Here is an 18,042-nt window from a genome sequence, read left to right as displayed (position 1 = left end):
AAACCCCCTCCCCAGCAACCCTCAGTTTGTTTTGTGAGATTAAAGTCACTTATGGTTTGTCTCCCTCCCAATCCCATCTTAGTTTTTATTGGAATTCCAGTTAGTTAACAGACTGTGTAATGTTAATTTCAGGTATACAATATAATGATTCAGCACTTCTATACAACACCCAGTGCTTATCACAAGTGCACTCTTTAATCCCCATCACCTATTGAACCCATGACCCCCCCACCTCTCCCCCGCCATCTGTTTTGTTCTCTATAGTTTTTCTTCTTCTCGTTATTTAATGTTTCTAACTAGGCTTCTAATTATTAATTGTCATAACAAATACACTGGAAGATACATGGAGGAGTTCGAGAAGGCGAAGGGAGTTGGGGGCAATTTGGAAGGGGAGTGACCGATGATAGAGCTAATGGCCCTCATGAAAAACAATCTGAGGGGGTTTGAAGTTGGGGTGGGAGGTAGGGGTACCCGTGGTGGTAATTATAGAGGCACGGATTGCATGGAGCACTGGTGTGGTGAAAAAATTAATGAATACCTGTTTTTCTGTAAAAATAGTTTAATTAAAAAAAAAGTTTCAGATGCCAATGGGGTCAGTATAGGTCGCTGTACAACAAGTACAGACCTAATCCTGAACAAAACAAAAAAACACAAAAAAAAACAAACAAACAAAACCAACCCCAAAAAGTCGTGTGTGTCTTATGAAGACATCAGGGGGAAGTTTGTGTAAGTTCCTCTGAGATGTTTTAGAAATGGGACTTGGAAGGAGCAATGATACCCATGAGAGGTGGGAAATGGAACGGTGAATATGGGCTCAATGTCATCAAGTATAATAAAATTCACTGAGAAAATACTCACATTTGGGTTGAGAAAGTCCCCAGAATTGGGGATACAAGTTAACAGACCAGATGAAGGGCCCAAAAAAACCAAAAAAAAATTGAACTATAAAGAAATGAAGATACAGACCAAAACAAAATCTCATTCTCAGATCCAGCCCAAGGCCTGCAGGCTTACAACGACTGTGAAAATTTCACGTGTTATATATGTACCCAGTACGTCTTGTATCCACAGCCATAGCAGACAGGTAATAATCAATCTTTGTTTATCCTTCTGTAGTTGCCAGCCCAGAATTTGACACAAGTTTTTTCACTATAGCAAGACAAGATGTCCTTATCAACTGATGAGAATTGGCATGGAAGTTAAACTAATTTGCCATACATGGAAATAAAGGAATGAAATTGAGGAAATATCCTCACCCAGAAGGCTGCCTTGCCCAGGTTAGGGATGACTGATGCAAAATCAAAACGGGATATAAATGGCTGTTATTCCATTATTAAAGGTCATCCATGAGAGACTATGGACTCTGAAAAACAATCTGAGGGTTTTGAAGGGACGGAGGGTGGGAGGTCGGGGGGGGTACCAAGTGGTGGGTATTATAGAGGGCACAGATTGCATGGAGCACTGGGTGTGGTGCAAAAGTAATGAATGCTGTTATGCTGAAAATAAAAAAATAAAATTAAAAAAAACTTATCCAGCTATTAAAACATTAAAATTATCCTTCTATTTTTTGTCTGAAATACCATGTGAGGGACTTAGACATTTCCATCTCCAAAATGCAAACACCTGGCTAGAAAGAGAGCCGATCTTACTTTGTTGCTGTTCTTAAGTATAAAACAATTTCTTAAGTGTAAAGTAATTTATTGAACTTCTTTCTTATGTAATTCTTTTTCCAAGTGAATGAGAACCTTTTTTTTTTAAAGAAGCTTTGTAAACTGAAAGCTTCTTTTTTAAAAAAAAAAATTATTTATTTATTTTTATTTCTTGTCAGCAATAACAGTATTCATTGTTTTTTGCACCACACCCAGTGCTCCATGCAACTCCGTGCCCTCCTCTAATACCCACCACTTGGTTCCCCCAACCTCCCATCCCCTGCCCCTTCAAAACCCTCAGATGGTTTTTCAGAGTCCAAACTGAAAGCTTCTTACTAGTAGTTTACATCTATTGATTTTTTCTTTTTTCTTTTTTTTTTATTATGTTCAGTTAGCCAACATATAATACATCCATTGAATTTTGACTCTGTCTTCCAGTGGGACATAGGAAGCATTTCTGATTACATAGAACAAATTTTCCTTCATTCTGAGAGAAAAGTAACAAATAGAAAACACAGAAAATACAGGCCATCTTTAAAGAGAGGAGCACACGGGCAAGGGCGTTTTCAGGAAGCTTTATCTGATGAATGCAACCTGAGCTTCTGAAAGGCAGGAAGAGTAGAGATCAGAATCCATACAAAGGCACAGAGCCTAGCTTACCAATAGTTAAGTGATTGATGTTAGGTTTTGTGAATCTAATGACTCCAGAGCCCAGGATATCCAGCTGTTGAGAGAATTAATAAAAGGGACTATTGTTGTATCATGGCATGATCAGAAGACACAGGCTCTGCAGTTGGGAAGTTCCTAGTTCAGTAGGGAGGTAACACACACACATTCACCCAACCACTTACAAAAAAACTTCTATTTCAGATGGAACAGAGTGGTTTCATATGGTTATAAATGCAAAACATTTTTGCACATATATAGATTTCTACATAAATGTACAAAAATTCTTTGTAATTCAAGTGACCAAATTTGGATGAATTTATAAATGAAGGAAATATGGGGAGTTCCATATAAATATGGAAGGAAAAAAGGGAATGTGATTTTCTGGAATAGAGAGATATTAGGTGATCTACATTGTAGCATACATACCAAGACATGCAAAGTACTGTGAACCATGGTGTGACAGAGACCACAGGTTACAAAAGTACAGGGTACAGCTACAGTTGAGCAAAGAGTATATTTTTCCAAAAACAAGTTCTAACATGCTGGTTTGTGTGTTCATGTGTGTGCCCCTATGAGTTTGCAGGTGTGTGTACATAATAACATATACCCACACCCGCACTTTGCAATCAGGATCCATGGATTTTGTTGGCTCGTGTAGTAGGAAGCATATCCATTTGAGCCTTAATCCTGCTTATCAGTTTCTCTAAGCCCCGTTTCATATCTTTGTTTCTCAAACTGTAGATAAATGGATTCAACATCGATGTCAGTACAGTGTAGATGATTGTTGCTACTCGGTCTTTGACAGTATACCTGGACAAAGGGTGGAAATAGACATAGCCAATACTCCCATAAAACAGAGTCACCACGGTGAGATGGGAGCTGCAGGTAGAAAAAGCTTTGCATTTTCCAGCCACTGAGGGAATATTGAAGACAGCAATGAGGATTCTCAGATAAGAGATGACAATGCAGATACATGGGGCCATCACAGAAGCCATCCCTTCCGTCATGGCCACAATTTCGTTGACAGAGGTGGAAGAACAGGCCAGTTTTAGAACAGGGTTGACATCACAGAAGAAATGTTGGATAACATTTGATGCACAGAAGGTGAGCCGATTCACCAGGAGGACGTGTAGGAGGGAGTGGAGGCAGGAGAAAGCTACGGAGAAGGCCACTAGCAACAGACAGCGTCTGTGGTTCATCACAATGACATAGTGGAAAGGGTTACAAATGGCTACATAGCGGTCAATGGCCATAGCTGCCAGGAGATAACTGTCTATGTTTCCAAAAACCAGGAAGAAATACATCTGTGCCAGACATTTGGCATAGGAGATGGTCCTTGTCTCTCTGATAAGAAGTTCACTAACATTTTGGGATTACGACTGTTGTGTAGCAGATATCAGCAAAGGACAAGATGCTCAGGAAGAAATACATGGGGTTTTTTTGGAGTTTTAGGATCAGAGTGGATAGCCAAGATGATGAGCAGATTCCCCCCCAAGGTGACCAGGTACATGATAAGAAAAGAGGGGCAAAGAGTGGCTTCTGATCCTCAGGACGAGAGGACAGTCCTATGAGGATGAATTCAGAGAGTCTTGTCAGGTTGGACATTCCCATGGACTTGTATGCACCTACAGATAAAAGATACTGTCAGTTAATGATTCTTATGTCCTCTAGGACATGCAGCTTTCCATCTGGTTCTTACAGTGAGAATGAGCAGTTCTAATAGGGCATTTACTCTAATGTTTTTCTTCCTGAATATGAACAAAGCCAAAGGTGTATTTTCACTTGTTCTTTAAGGATCTTTGACATAGAGATCTATAGAAAACAGATTGAAGGGGTGGCACCTGGGTGACACAGTTGGTTAAGAGTCTGACTCTTGGATTTGGCTCAGGTCATGATCTTGGAGTCATGAGATTCAGCCCCACACTGGGATCCACACTCAGCCTGGAGTCTGCTAAAGACTCTGTCTCCCTCTCCTTCTGCCTTTCCCCACCGAGCATGCATTCTCTCTTAACTAAATAAATAAATCTAAAAAAAAAAAACCATATTGAAAGTGAGATGGAGAAGGAGGAGGAGAAGGAGGAGAGAAGGCTTGATTCCTGTTTCCTCTTCCTTTGTCTGTGGCTGATAATCACAAGAAACACAGATGCAGTCTATGAATCAGATTCAGGTTGGCTTCTCATAAAGATTATCATTGGTTAATGTACATCTAGATAACTATGAAATAGCTACTTCACCTAGTTTTGTGGTTGATAAAGAACCATCCTTTAAAAATAAAGTAAGATGAAAATAGAGAGGGAGGGACGTCTGGGTGGCTCAGTGGGTTAAAGCCTCTGCCTTCGGTTCAGGTCATGATCCCAGGGTCCTGGGATGGAGCCCCTGCATTGGGCTCTCCCGCTCAGTGGCAAGCCTGCTTTCCCCTCTTTTCTCTGCCTGCTTCTCTGCTTACTTGTGATTTCTGTCTGTCAAATAAATAAATAAAATCTTAAAAAAAAAAAGAAAATAGAGAAAGAGGCAAACCATAAGAGATGCTGAACTCTAGGAAACAAACAGGTTGCTGAAGGGGAGGAAGGGAGGGAAAGGGATGATAGGATGATGAGTATTAAGCAGGGCACTTGATGTAATGAGCACTGTGTATTGTATGCAACTCATGAATCACTAAATTCTACCCTTGAAAACTAATAATACAGTGTATGTTAACTAAATTGAATTTAAATGAAAAATTTGAGAAAGAACCATTCTTTTAAATCAAGATGTTTCTTTCCACATAATTTGCAGTGGAAGTGAGGAAGGCATACAAAACTGTTGAGTTGAATATAAATAGGTCTAGGGCAAAGAAACGTGGGGAAGGGAAAGTGAGAGAGAGGGAGTGAATTTTCATGTTCTTTGGCTGATATTTCATATTTTGAGGTCCGGGGAATGTGACTCACAAGTAGACTGGGTACAGAAGAAAGATTCAACTGCAGAATATATATCTCAACATTTAGCTCAAAGATAAGTTAGCTCTCTTAGTGTCCAGTAATGAAAAATTATCTGTCTGAAATCAGATATTCACACCTTCTTATCAGGCATTCTCAAAGTTCACTTCTTACCTGGGAAGGACATTAAAGTCTTGCCTCATGTGTTCTCTGCTCCCTGGAATGATTGGTAAGAAGAAGACAAACTGCGCCAAGAGGCCACATACAGAAAATGTGTCTGATTATAGAAAATCTAATGCTTCTTAAATCTGAATGTTACTTTCCATGGATTCTTACCATCCTTCCTAAGATATAGATACTTACATCCCTTTCTTCCTTAATGGGAGTATCCTCTGATGCTTTGCCACTAAATCTCTGGTGTTTTATTGGGGGGAGAGAATAAGAAGAAAAAACACATTAACTTTGTGCAGGGATTGTCTCCAAGGATCAAGAGGAATTGCATATCTTCTCCCTCCCCAAGTGGCCCACATCCCTGTCCTCAACAGTCTGGGCATCATGCAACATTGTCCTTAGCCTTTTGTAGGTGTCCAGATAGGTAACAATTTTCTGTCCCCTGGCTCTTGCAACCTCTCTGAGGGCTTACCTTGTTATGTCCCTTGTAGCACTGAGGATACAGTGCAAGGCAAGGACATCTGGGTCTAGTTTATTTCCTTGAACCTATAAAGCTTTGATTTGGACACTCCCTTAGTGCTTCCATTTGTCTAAAAGACAACTATCTCAGAGCACCCCAACATCGTGAATATCTTCTGCTCTCCCCTCAAGTTTATCTTGATTTATTTTGTTGCCCAAATATTATTGACATAAAATAATTAATTTCAGTGCTAATTTAGTGAACTGCTAATACAAGGACATAGTTTTTGAACATTCTAAAGTGATCATCAGTATAAATCTAGCTACCATCTGCCACCATACAAAGTTGTTACAATATTGCTAACTATATCCCCTAAGCTGTAACTTTCGTCCCCTTTATAACTGGAAGTTTGAGCCTTTTAATCTTTTTCTCCTATTTCAACCATTCCCCTTCCCTGTCCACCCTAATCCCCTCTGTGAACTACCTGATTGCTCTCTGTATCTATGATCCTGCTCATGTTTTGTTTTGTAGATTCCATGTATAAATGAAGTGATACAGTGTTTGTCTCTCTTTGTCTGACTTATTTCACTTAGCACAGTCCTCTAGATTTGTCCAAGTTGTTGCAAATGGCAAGATTTCAATCTTTTTATTGGGTGAATAATATTTCATTACACACACACAAATACATATATATATATATAAAATAACAAATACACATATATATACATATATATATATTCTTTATTCATCTATTGATAGATGGGTTGCTTCCATATTTTGGTTATCGTAAATAATGCTGCATTGAACACAAGGGTGCTCGTATCTTTTTCAAATTGGTGTTTGAAGCCAAACCATGTAGTCAATCCACTTCACAAAAAGGCCCCTCTGTCTTGCTTTGACAAATTAAAAACATTTTTAAAATTAGTTTTAGAACTGTAGTTCAGTGATTTATTAGTTGCATATAACACCCAGCACTCATTACATGAAGTTCCCACCTTAATGCCCATCACCAAATAATCCCTTCTGCCCACTACCTCCCCAGCAACACTCAGTTTGTTTCCTAGAGTTCAGTGACTCATATGGTTTGCCTCCCTCTCAATTTTCATCTTATTTTATTTTTCCTTCCCTTTCCCTCTGTTTATCTCTTTTGTTTCTTAAATTCCTTATATGGGTGAAACCATATGGTACTTGCCTTTCTCTGACTGACTCATTTCTCTTAGCATAATACCCTCTAGTTCCATATATGTCATTACAAATGGCAAGATTTCAGTCTTTTTGATGGCTGAGTAATATTCCATTGTATATATTTTTATGTTAAGAAATAGATTTCAGATGACTGATGGACTAAAAAATTTGCCCTGTTATTTTTTCTTTGCCAGATTAAACTTGAAAGCATAGACTTTCAGCATAAAATCTACTATCCCTTGGGGCCTGATTCAAATCCAGGCCTGTTTCTAGACATTGTGAGCTAAACTGTTCATGATACAGTATTTTATGGATTATATGACTAATTTTCCTTTTTTTTTTTTTTTACATTTTAACATCTCATATTGGGATGGGCTTAAATATTTGCATTTCACAAATAATTGGTAGTCTTGTTTTTTTCCTTAATGGTATATTAAAATAATGTATCTTACAAGTGATGGTATTTTATTTTATTTCTTTTTTTTGAAACAAGAGCATTGAATGACACATTGGACCAGATGGACCTCATAAATATATACAGAACATTCCACCCTAAAACAACAGAATACTCATTCTTCTCAAGTGTACATGGAACCTTCTCAAGACTCTTAATCTCACAAAACAAACTGAGGGTTGCCGGGGGGAGGGGGTTTGGGAGAAGGGGGTGGGATTATGGACATTGGGGAGGGTATGTGATTTGGTGAGTGCTGTGAAGTGTGTAAACCTGGTGATTCACAGACCTGTACCCCTGGGGATAAAAATATATGTTTATAAAAAATAAAAAATTTAAAAAAAAAAAAAAAAGAATAGACCAAATACTGGGTCACAAATCAGGACTCAACCGATACCAAAAGACTGAGATTATTCCTTGCATATTCTCAGATCACAATGCTTTGAAACTGGAGCTCAATCACAAGGAAAAGTTCAGAAGGAACTCAAACACCTGGAAGCTAAAGACCACCTTGCTTCAGAATGCTTGGATCAACCAGGAGATCAAGGAAGAACTGAAACAATTCATGGAAACCAATGAGAATGAAGACACTTCGGTCCAAAACCTATGGGATACAGCAAAGGCAGTCCTAAGGGGGAAATACATAGCCATCCAAGCCTTCCTCAAAAAAATTGAAAAATCCAGAACACAGAAGCTGTCTCTACACCTTAAAGAACTGGAGAATCAACAACAAATCAAACCAACTCCACACATAAGAAGGAAAATAATCAAGATTAGAGCTGAGATCGATGAGGTAGAAACCAGAGATACAGTAGAACGTATCAATGAAACTAGAAGCTGGTTTTTTGAAAGAATGAATAAGATCAATAAACCATTGGTGACACTAATCCAAAAGAAAAGAGAGAAAGCCCAAATTCAGAAAATTATGAATGAAAAGGGAGAGATCACAACTAACACCAAGGAAGTAGAAACAATCATCAGAAGTTATTATCAACAGTTATATGCCAATAAGCTTAGCAACCTAGATGAAATGAATGCATTCCTGGAAAACTATAAACTCCCAGAATTGAACCAGGAAGAAATCGACAACCTGAATAGACCGATATCTAGTAACAAGATTGAAGCAGTGATCAAAAACTTCCCAAAAAACAAGAGCCCAGGACCTGATGGATTCCCTGGGGAATTCTACCAAACTTTCAAAGAAGAAAATAACACCTATTCTCCTGAAGCTGTTTCAAAAAATTGAAGCACAAGGAAAGCTTCCAGACTCTTTCTCTGAAGTCAGCATTACCCTGATCCCCAAACTAGGCAAAGACCCTACCAAAAGGAGAATTTCAGACCAATATCACTGATGAATATGGATGCTAAGGTTCTCAACAAGATCCTAGCCAACAGGATCCAATGGCACATTAAAAAGATTATCCACCATGACCAGGTGGGATTCATCCCTGGGCTACAAGGATGGTTCAACATTCGCAAATCAATCAATGTGATAGAACAAATTAATACCAGAAGAGAGAAGAACCACATGGTCCTCTCAATTGATGCAGAAAAAAAGCATTCGACAAAAAATCCAGCATCTGTTCCTGATTAAAACGCTTCAAAGTATAGGGATAGAGGGAACATTCCTGAACCTCATCAAATCTATCTATGAAAGACCCACAGCGAATATCATCCTCAATGGGAAAAAGCTTGCAGCCTTCCCGTTGAGATCAGGAACACGACAAGGATGCCTAGTCTCACCACTGTTTGTTCAACATAGTATTAGAAGTCCTAGCAACAGCAATCAGACAACAAAGAGAAATAAAAGGTATCCAAATTGGCAATGAAGAAGTCAAACTTTCTCTCTTCGCAGATGACATGATTCTTTATATGGAAAACCCAAAATAATCCACCCCCAAACTACTAGAACTCATGCAGCAATTCAGCAACGTGGCAGGATACAAAGTCAATGTGCAGAAATCCGTGGCTTTCTTATACACTAACAATGAAAATACAGAAAGGGAAATTAGAGAATTGATTCCATTTACTATAGCACCAAGAACCATAAGATACCTGGGAATAAACCTAATCAAAGAGGTAAAGGAACTGTACTCGAGGAACTACAGAACACTCATGAAAGAAATTGAAGAAGACACAAATAGATGGAAGACCATTCCATGCTCTTGGATCAGAAGAATAAACATTGTTGAAATGTCTATACGGTCTAGAGCAATCTATACTTTTAATGCCATTCCGATCAAAATTCCACCAGTATTCTTCAAAGAGCTGGAGCTAATAATCCAAAAATTTGTATGGAATCACAAGAGACCCCGAATCACTAAGGAAATTTTGAAAAACAAAAATAAAACATGGAGGCTTAAGTGGGTAGAAGAAGAATAAATGAAACAAGATGGGATTGGGAGGGAGACAAACCATAAGTGACTCTTAATCTCACAAAACAAACCGAGGGTTGTCGGGGGGAGGGGGTTTGGGAGAAGGGGGTGGGATTATGGACATTGGGGAGGGTATGTGCTTTGGTGAGTGCTGTGAAGTGTGTAAACCTGGTGATTCACAGACCTGTACCCCTGGGGATAAAAATATATGTTTATAAAAAATAAAAAATTAAAAAAAAAATAAAGCTGGGGGCATCATGCTACCTGATTTCAAGCTTTATTACAAAGCTGTGATCACCAAGACAGCATGGTACTGGCATAAAAACAGACACATAGACCAGTGGAACAGAGTAGAGAGCCCAGATATGGACCCTCAACTCTATGGGCAAATAATCTTCGACAAAACAGGAAAAAATATACAGTGGAAAAAAGACAGTCTCTTCAATAAATGGTGCTGGGAAAACTGGACAGCTACAAGTAGAAGAATGAAACTCAACCATTCTCTCTCTCTCTTTTTTTTTTTAAGATTTTATTTATTTATTTGACAGACAGAGATCACAAGTAGGCAGAGAGGCAGGCAGAGAGAGAGGAGGAAGCAGGCTCCCTGCTGAGCAGAGAGCCCGATGCGGGGCTCGATCCCAGGACACCGAGATCATGACCTGAGCCGAAGGCAGCGGCTTAACCACTGAGCCACCCAGGCGCCCCTCGACCATTCTCTTAAACCGTACACAAAGATAAACTCAAAATGGATAAAAGACCTCAACATGAGACAGGAATCCGTCAGAATTTAGAGAAGAACATAGGCAGTAATTTCTTTGACATCAGCCACAAGTGATGGTGTTTTAGATTAAGTTAAATATAATAATTTGGAATCAAGGAAGTCAAGAGACAGCTGCTGTGTTCTGGATTTTTCAGTTTTTTTGAGGGAGGCTTGGATGACTATGTATTTCCCCCTTAGGACCACCTTTGCTGTATCCCATAGGTTTTGGACCGAAGTGTCTTCATTCTCATTGGTTTCCATGAATTATTTCAATTCTTCTTTGATCCCCTGGTTGATCCAAGCATTCTGAAGCAAGGCGGTCTTTGGCTTCAGGTGTTTGAGTTCCTTCCAAACTTTTCCTTGTGATTGAGCTCCAGTTTCAAAGCATTGTGATCTGAGAATATGCAGGGAATGATCTCAGTCTTTTGGTATCGGTTGAGTCCTGATTTGTGACCCAGTATGTGGTCTATTCTTGAGAAGGTTCCATGTGCACTTGAGAAGAATGAGTATTCTGTTGGTTTTAGGGTAGAATGTTCTGTATATTTATTTATGAGGTTCATCTGGTCCAATGTGTCATTCAATGCTCTTGTTTCTTTATTGATTTTCTGCTTCGATGATCTGTCTATTTCTGAGAGAGTCGTGTTAAGATCTCCAACGATTAGTGTATTCATATCAATATGACTCTTTATCTTGATTAACAGTTTTCTTATGTAATTGGCTGCTCCCATATTGGGGGCATAGATATTTACAATTGTTAGATCATCTTGGTGATAGTCCCTTTAAGAATGATGTAGTGTCCTTCTGGATCTCTGACTACAGTCTTTAGTTTAAAATCTAATTTGTCTGATATGAGAATCACTACCCCAGCCTTTTTCTGAGGCCCATTGGCATGAAAGATGCTTCTCCATCCCTTCACTTTCAGTCTGGGTGTATCCTTAGGTTCAAAGTGGGTCTCTTGTAGACAACATATGGATGGGTCCTGTCATTTTATCCAGTCTGCAACCCTGTGCCATTTTATGGGCGCATTTAGGCCATTCACAATGAGGGTGATTATTGATAGATACGTTTTTATTGACATCGTGTTACCTTTGAAGACTTTCTTTCTGTAGATTGTCTCTATATTTCTGTTCAATGCTATTCTTGGGCTTTTTCCTCCTTTAAAGAAGCCCCCTTAATATTTCCTGCAGTTTCGGCTTGGTGGTTGCAAAAGCCTTGCCAGTCCTGGAAACTCTTTATCTCTCCAACCATTTTGAATGTCAGTCTTGCTGGATAAAGTATTCTTGGCTGCATGTTCTTCTCATTCAGTACCCTGAATATATCTTGCCAGCTCTTTCTGGCTTGCCAGGTCTCTGTGAACAAGTCTGACGTTATTCTGATGGGCTTTCCTCTGTATGTAAGGATCTTCTTTGTCCTAGCTGCTTTCAAGAAGTTCTGCCTACAATTATAATTCTTCATTCTTACTATTAGGTGTCTCGAGGACTTTCTAGAATCTGTAATCTTGGGGGGAAACCTTTCAGCCTCTAGTACATAAATGCTGGTTCCTTTCACGAGATTTGGAAAATTTTCATGAAGAACTTGTTCCACTATATATTCTAGACTTCTTTCTTTCTCCTCCCCTTCAGGGATTCCAATAATTCTGACGTTGGAATGTTTCATGGCATCATTTATTTCCCTGATTCTGTTTTTCGTGGCTTCTAAGCTGTTTGTTCCAGGCTTCCTCCTGATCCTTTCTCTCTATCTGTTTGTCCTCCAGATCACTAATTCTATCTTCTGTCTGAGTTACTCTAGCATTGGGAGAATTCAGATTAGATTGGAGCTCATTAATTATAACAAAATAGAACAAATTGGTAACAGTGATAAATATTCAGGCAAGTCTTAACTTTGATGTTCTTGTGAAAGTTTTCAATCTAACACTTTACCAAATCAGATTCTTTGAATGAGTTTTACAATAAAGAATGATATTTCTCCCACTGGTCATCAGGTTAAAGGCCCTTTACATCATATTTTTCAGAGATTCCCCTTGCTAATTATGAAAACTCAATGTTTAAGCCAGGCTTTGGAATTTCTTTCTTTCTTTCTTTTTTGTAATTTTATTTTTTTTTCAGTGTTCCAAGATTCATTGTTTATGCACCATATCAAGTGCTCCATGCAATATGTACCCTCCTTAATACCCACCACCAGGCTCACCCAACCCCCCACCTCTCCTTCCCTCCAAAATCCTCAGTTTGTTTCTCAGAGTCCACAGTCTCTCATGATTTTTCTCCCCCTCTGATTTCTCCCAACTCCCTTCACCTCTCCTTCTCCCAATGTCCTCTGTGTTATTCCTTATGATCCACAAGGAAGTGAAACCATATGATAATTGACTCTCTCTGCTTAACTTATTTCACTCAGCATAATCTCCTCTAGTCCGGTCCATATTGATACAAAAGTTGGGTGTTCATCCTTTCTGATGGAGGCATAATACTCCATTGTATATATGGACCATATCTTCTTTATCTATTCATCTGTTGAAGGGCATCTTGGCTCTTTACACAGTTTGGTGATTGTGGCCATTGCTGCTATGAACATTGGGGTACATAAGGCCCTTCTTTTCACTACATCTGTATCTTTTGGGTAAATACCCAATAGTGCAATTGCAGCGTCATTGCAGACACATACTTAGCACCTTATACATAACATTCTAAACCTTAAATCAATCATTTAAAAATAATTAGATATTATTATACTTTATAGATAAGGAAGTAAAACCTCAGAGAGGCTAAATAATTTGCCAAATCCACAGAACTTGCAAGTGGTATGTCCCAGAATTATACTCTGTTGTTTGACTCCAATATTCTGGTCTTGGCCATTGCATAATACTTTAATTATTGTAGGTTATCCTAGCGAAATAATGAGATGATGATGGTGTAAATGACTGGGATAAGGATACGCAGTATTGACTATTTGGGGTTGCCTGAGCATAGACTTAATGACGTTACCTATCCCATTTAGAAGAGTGGAGTGTAGTTGTTGGGAGGAGCTTACAGTGCTTTTAACTTTCCCCTGATATCATGTCCACACTTTCTTGCTTCATGAGAGGCAGATGTACTTGACCTTCTTCTAGGAGACTCTAGGGGAAAGGTCTCTGGGGCCCCACAGCCTCTAAATCTCACCCAGTCTCTCCAGCCCTGGCTTCAGGTCCCAAGATTCAGCACCATGGCCAGATCGCTGAGTGAGCCACTCACACTGGAGCTACAAAAGTCCAGAATCAGAGCAGTTCTTTCTTGACAGGTGAGTGTGTGGGTGGGAACTAGCCTTCATTCTCCGTCTTGTCTCTCCTTGACCCATTCTTGTATTTCTCTTTTAGATGTCTCTCACTCAAACCCATTTTGTTTAGCATTATCCTTTGTGCTTTATGTCATCACAGCCATTCCCCTCTCTCTCCACCTTGACAATCTCTTTTACCAGCTCGCCTTTCTGTTTCTATTCTTGGTGTTCCATTTCTCATACTTGCCTTCACTTTTCTTTTATAGCCATCATTTCATGACATTCTATTTTTCTCTCCTTCTGCCCTGTCCCACATTATCACCCTCCTCTCACTCATTATCCACATGCCTTTCTCCTTTCTTCTAAAAAAAAAAAAAAAAAAAAAAAAAAAAAAAAAAAAAAAAAAAAAAAAAAAAACATACTTATTTCTGCTCATTATCTATGCCACAATCATTAAAAAAAATTCCCACCTTTAATTCTGCTCTTCTCACATCAAAATTCTTCCTAGTTTTTCCCTTATGTTTCTTTCATTCATCCATTCTCTCTACTCGTTTTCCATCATGCATTTTTCTTCTCTCTCCCCACCAATTTGCATTCTTTCTTCGTTGTATTTTTCCATTGTCTTTCCTCCACTGTCTCTATTTCCATGTTTCTGATTCTCACTTTTCCTCCTGGTCATCTCTCTGTGACAGCACACAATTATTTTTAGACACCCGAAGAAGGTTAAGAGAAACTCTCAATTGAGAGTAAATCCTGCTTTTCAATAATTATTTTCTGAAATTTTATTATACACTTAGAGCTTATACACAGCGCACACACACACACACACACACACACACACACAGAGAGTTATTTCACATTATTCGTTCAGAATGCCGTCTGTTCTCTGAGTAAAATGGAGGGCACTTTTGGTGTCAGCTGAGGGAGTCTTTATGTGTTACACTCTCCTGTGGTTTTGTTATCTCCTAGAAACCTTCTCATGACCTCAGCCCATCCCTGATCTTACCTAGACTGAGAAGGGATATCCTCCAAATAAGCTCCAAAACCCCTTTGCTTTTATTACCATAACACTTATAACACTGTTTTTCATTTAATGTTTATCTTCCCTTCTTTCCACACTGTGGTTTCCTCATGGCTATTGTGTGGTTTGTCTTAATGTGTCATCATAGGTAAGAAATCATTACTAGTAGAACAGATGAATTAAATGACAAATGGATGAATAAATGAATGAATGATCTTCTGGACCCTGTGATTACCTTCTGCAGTTGGTCTAGCCAAAATTATTTTGGGGGGACCATAAGTAAACTCAAGTATTTAAATTAATTTAAAAAAATTTCATCCCTTCTGTTTCCTGTCAGATATTTCCAGAGGCACAGACTCCAAGGTTGCTAATCCCTGCTTGGAGTAACAATTGTATTTTGAGAGCAAAATATTCTTTGGCAATTATTCTTATAAATTATTAAAAATCCCCAGTGTGAATGATTCATAGTGATGAGATCTACATTTTGTTACCCACTCCATACTCCTCCACATTCTTTCCTTCTTTTCTTTTGAGAGTCCTCCCATCTCCTTTTCTCTTCCAGTGCTCATATTCTCTCTGAATCTTTCACCTATATTATTAACCCTCCATGGTATACTCTACTTCATCATGTGCTTCATTTTTTACCAGAAGTGTAGGATGAATCCTTCAGCCCTTTACTGTAGCAGTGAATTTGGCAAGGTTTGAAGATGCTGATTTATGAAAAATCAGCATTAAGCAGGTCGGTGAGGCTCTAGGACTGGATATGTTCTTTAGGGTTGCTCCTTCAGAGTCTCCTACAGGGAAGGGACTGGGCAAAGAAGGGAGAAAAAAAGTTTAGAAAAGAGCTAACCACTGAAAGGAGGATAAAATTCACAATTTTACAGTATTCAGGAGATTGGAAAAAATGTCAGGAATATGGCAGATAGTGGTTAATAATTCCATTGATGGAAGGAAAATGAAGGTTCGAGAGAAGCAGTGGCTAAGAAGTAGACCATTCTTTGTGTTAAAATTCCAGTTCTGCCACTGACTTGCTGTGCAATATTAAGCAAGTTGCTTAATTTCTCTATGTCTCTGTTTCCCCATGTGTAAAATGAGAATAAAATAGCATTTCTACAGGATTAATAAAATCATGCATGTAGAGTGTTTTGTATAGTTAGTCATGTAGCAAGGGGTCCACAAATGTTATCTATTTTACTACTACTACTACTATTACTACCATTGTTATAGGTCATTGTATATGGTGAAGACTGTCTATTGATAACCTTAGAAGCAAAAAAAAATTGAATAAATTACTTTATAAGGAAACTATACTTAATTTACTAAATATACAAGTTAGAGTAAATGGTTGATAGATTATGAAATATGAATTATATATATTTTTAATTTTGAGTAAATGTTTTATTTCTTTTTCTTGTCATTACTTCACTGGCTAAGACTTACAAAGCTATGTCAAATAAGGACTTTTGATGCAGTAATCCTTGCCTTGTTCCTAAACTTCAGTGAAATTATTTTAGAGATGCACCAAGTATGACTTTCACTATAGATTAATACTATATGAACCTTATTTGCTTATTGTTTTTATTTCCAGTATGCTAAGAGATTTTGGTTATGAGTAGGTATCAAATTCTATCAAATGAACTTTCTGCATCTTTTGAGGTGATCACATTTTTTAAAATTTTGTAAACACTAATAGGCACTTTATTTAATTCTTCTAAAAACTTTGTGAAAATAGCTTCTATTTCCATCTTAGAAATCCATGACTCATACAAGTTAAGAACTTGCCCATATAAGAGAGTTAGTAGCTTGGAGCACAGAAATATAAACTGTGTCTTCTTTGACCCATATTTTGTAGCAAGAATAACTAAACAACACAAATGCACATCACAGAGAATGGATAAATACACTGTGGTATAGTCATACAAGGGACTATTATGTAGCAATGACAAATAAGTAAGTCACAGCTATATCCAATAATATCAATGATAATCATAAAATCAAATAAGCCCTAATTACTTAAAATTTGTTACTCTTTTATAAGTTTCAGATCATCTCAAATTTAACAATATTCCTGGAATACCTATAGTAAATATATATCAAATTTAAACATGTATTGATGAAAGGAAGGGAACGATTAACCCAAGATTCAGGAGGCTGGTTACCTTAGGCAGAAAGTGGCAGGGTGAGCTGATGTATATACAGATATGAATTAAAATCAATGTTTTAGTTTTCTGTGTTAAAATCAAGTTAATGGGTGTTTTTAATAGTATCCAAAACTAGGGGAACAAACAAACAGGTACACTTGGACAATGAATGGGCTGCAGCATGAATCAGGGATTATGATTAATCTAGTCCTGGGCTTCTGAAGCTGGAGAAATATAGGCAGTTATGAGCCCTGCATCTCTGTCTATTAGAGTCTTGCTGAAGATTTCTCCCTTCTGTTCCAGAGTCCTGTTCTAGAGTCAGTCCCAAATGAAAGAACTTCCATTAGAAACTTACTATAGAATTTACTACAGCAAGACAGAGAAATAGGAATGGTAATTGAAAACATGGAACATGGCTGGGATTAGGGAAAGATAATTTAGAGAAACATCTAGGCTCATTGGCCCATTATAATTCTGATAGTTGATATTTCACGTGTATTTTGGCATTTCCTTTCTTCCACAAGGTTTTGGGAAATTGTTTCAGAAATAAAACTTTGGTTCTCCCAGTTCTTGATAGATATTACCTAATTCTAGATTCTCCGTGATATACTGGCTGGGGTGTCCCAAGTTGTGTGTGTGATTGAATTAACTGAGCTGGATGTTATTTTGAGATAGAATGGTATGTTTAATCTTATGAAGGAATAAATAATGGAAATATAATAAAATAGAAGCTCTTATGTTTCAGTTTCTATTCTTGCCTTTCTGTTTATATATTCTAGTATGAAAAGTTTCACTATAAAGAAAAATATGTGGAAAACAATACAATACATATATACAACATCCAACTTAAAAAAAAAATACTTAGGGGCGCCTGGGTGGCTCCGTGGGTTAAGCCTCTGACTTCAGCTCAGGTCATGATCCCAGGGTCCTGGGATTGAGCCCCGCATCAGGCTCCCTGCTCAGTGAGGGTCTGTTTCTCTCTCTGCCCCTCTCCCCACT

At 38.2% G+C, this 18,042-nt stretch overlaps 1 pseudogene; it reads right to left on the bottom strand.

Moving 5' to 3' along the window:
* Window positions 1-2,944: 2,944 nt before the first annotated feature.
* LOC123393154 lies at window positions 2,945-3,929 on the bottom strand (annotated as a pseudogene).
* Window positions 3,930-18,042: the final 14,113 nt, after the last annotated feature.

This window comes from Mustela putorius, unplaced genomic scaffold, assembly GCF_011764305.1.
Source record: "Mustela putorius furo isolate JIRA1106 unplaced genomic scaffold, ASM1176430v1.1 tig00000744_pilon_pilon_pilon, whole genome shotgun sequence".
Lineage (NCBI taxonomy): Eukaryota > Metazoa > Chordata > Mammalia > Carnivora > Mustelidae > Mustela > Mustela putorius.
This window is presented reverse-complemented; position numbering and strand designations above follow the sequence as displayed.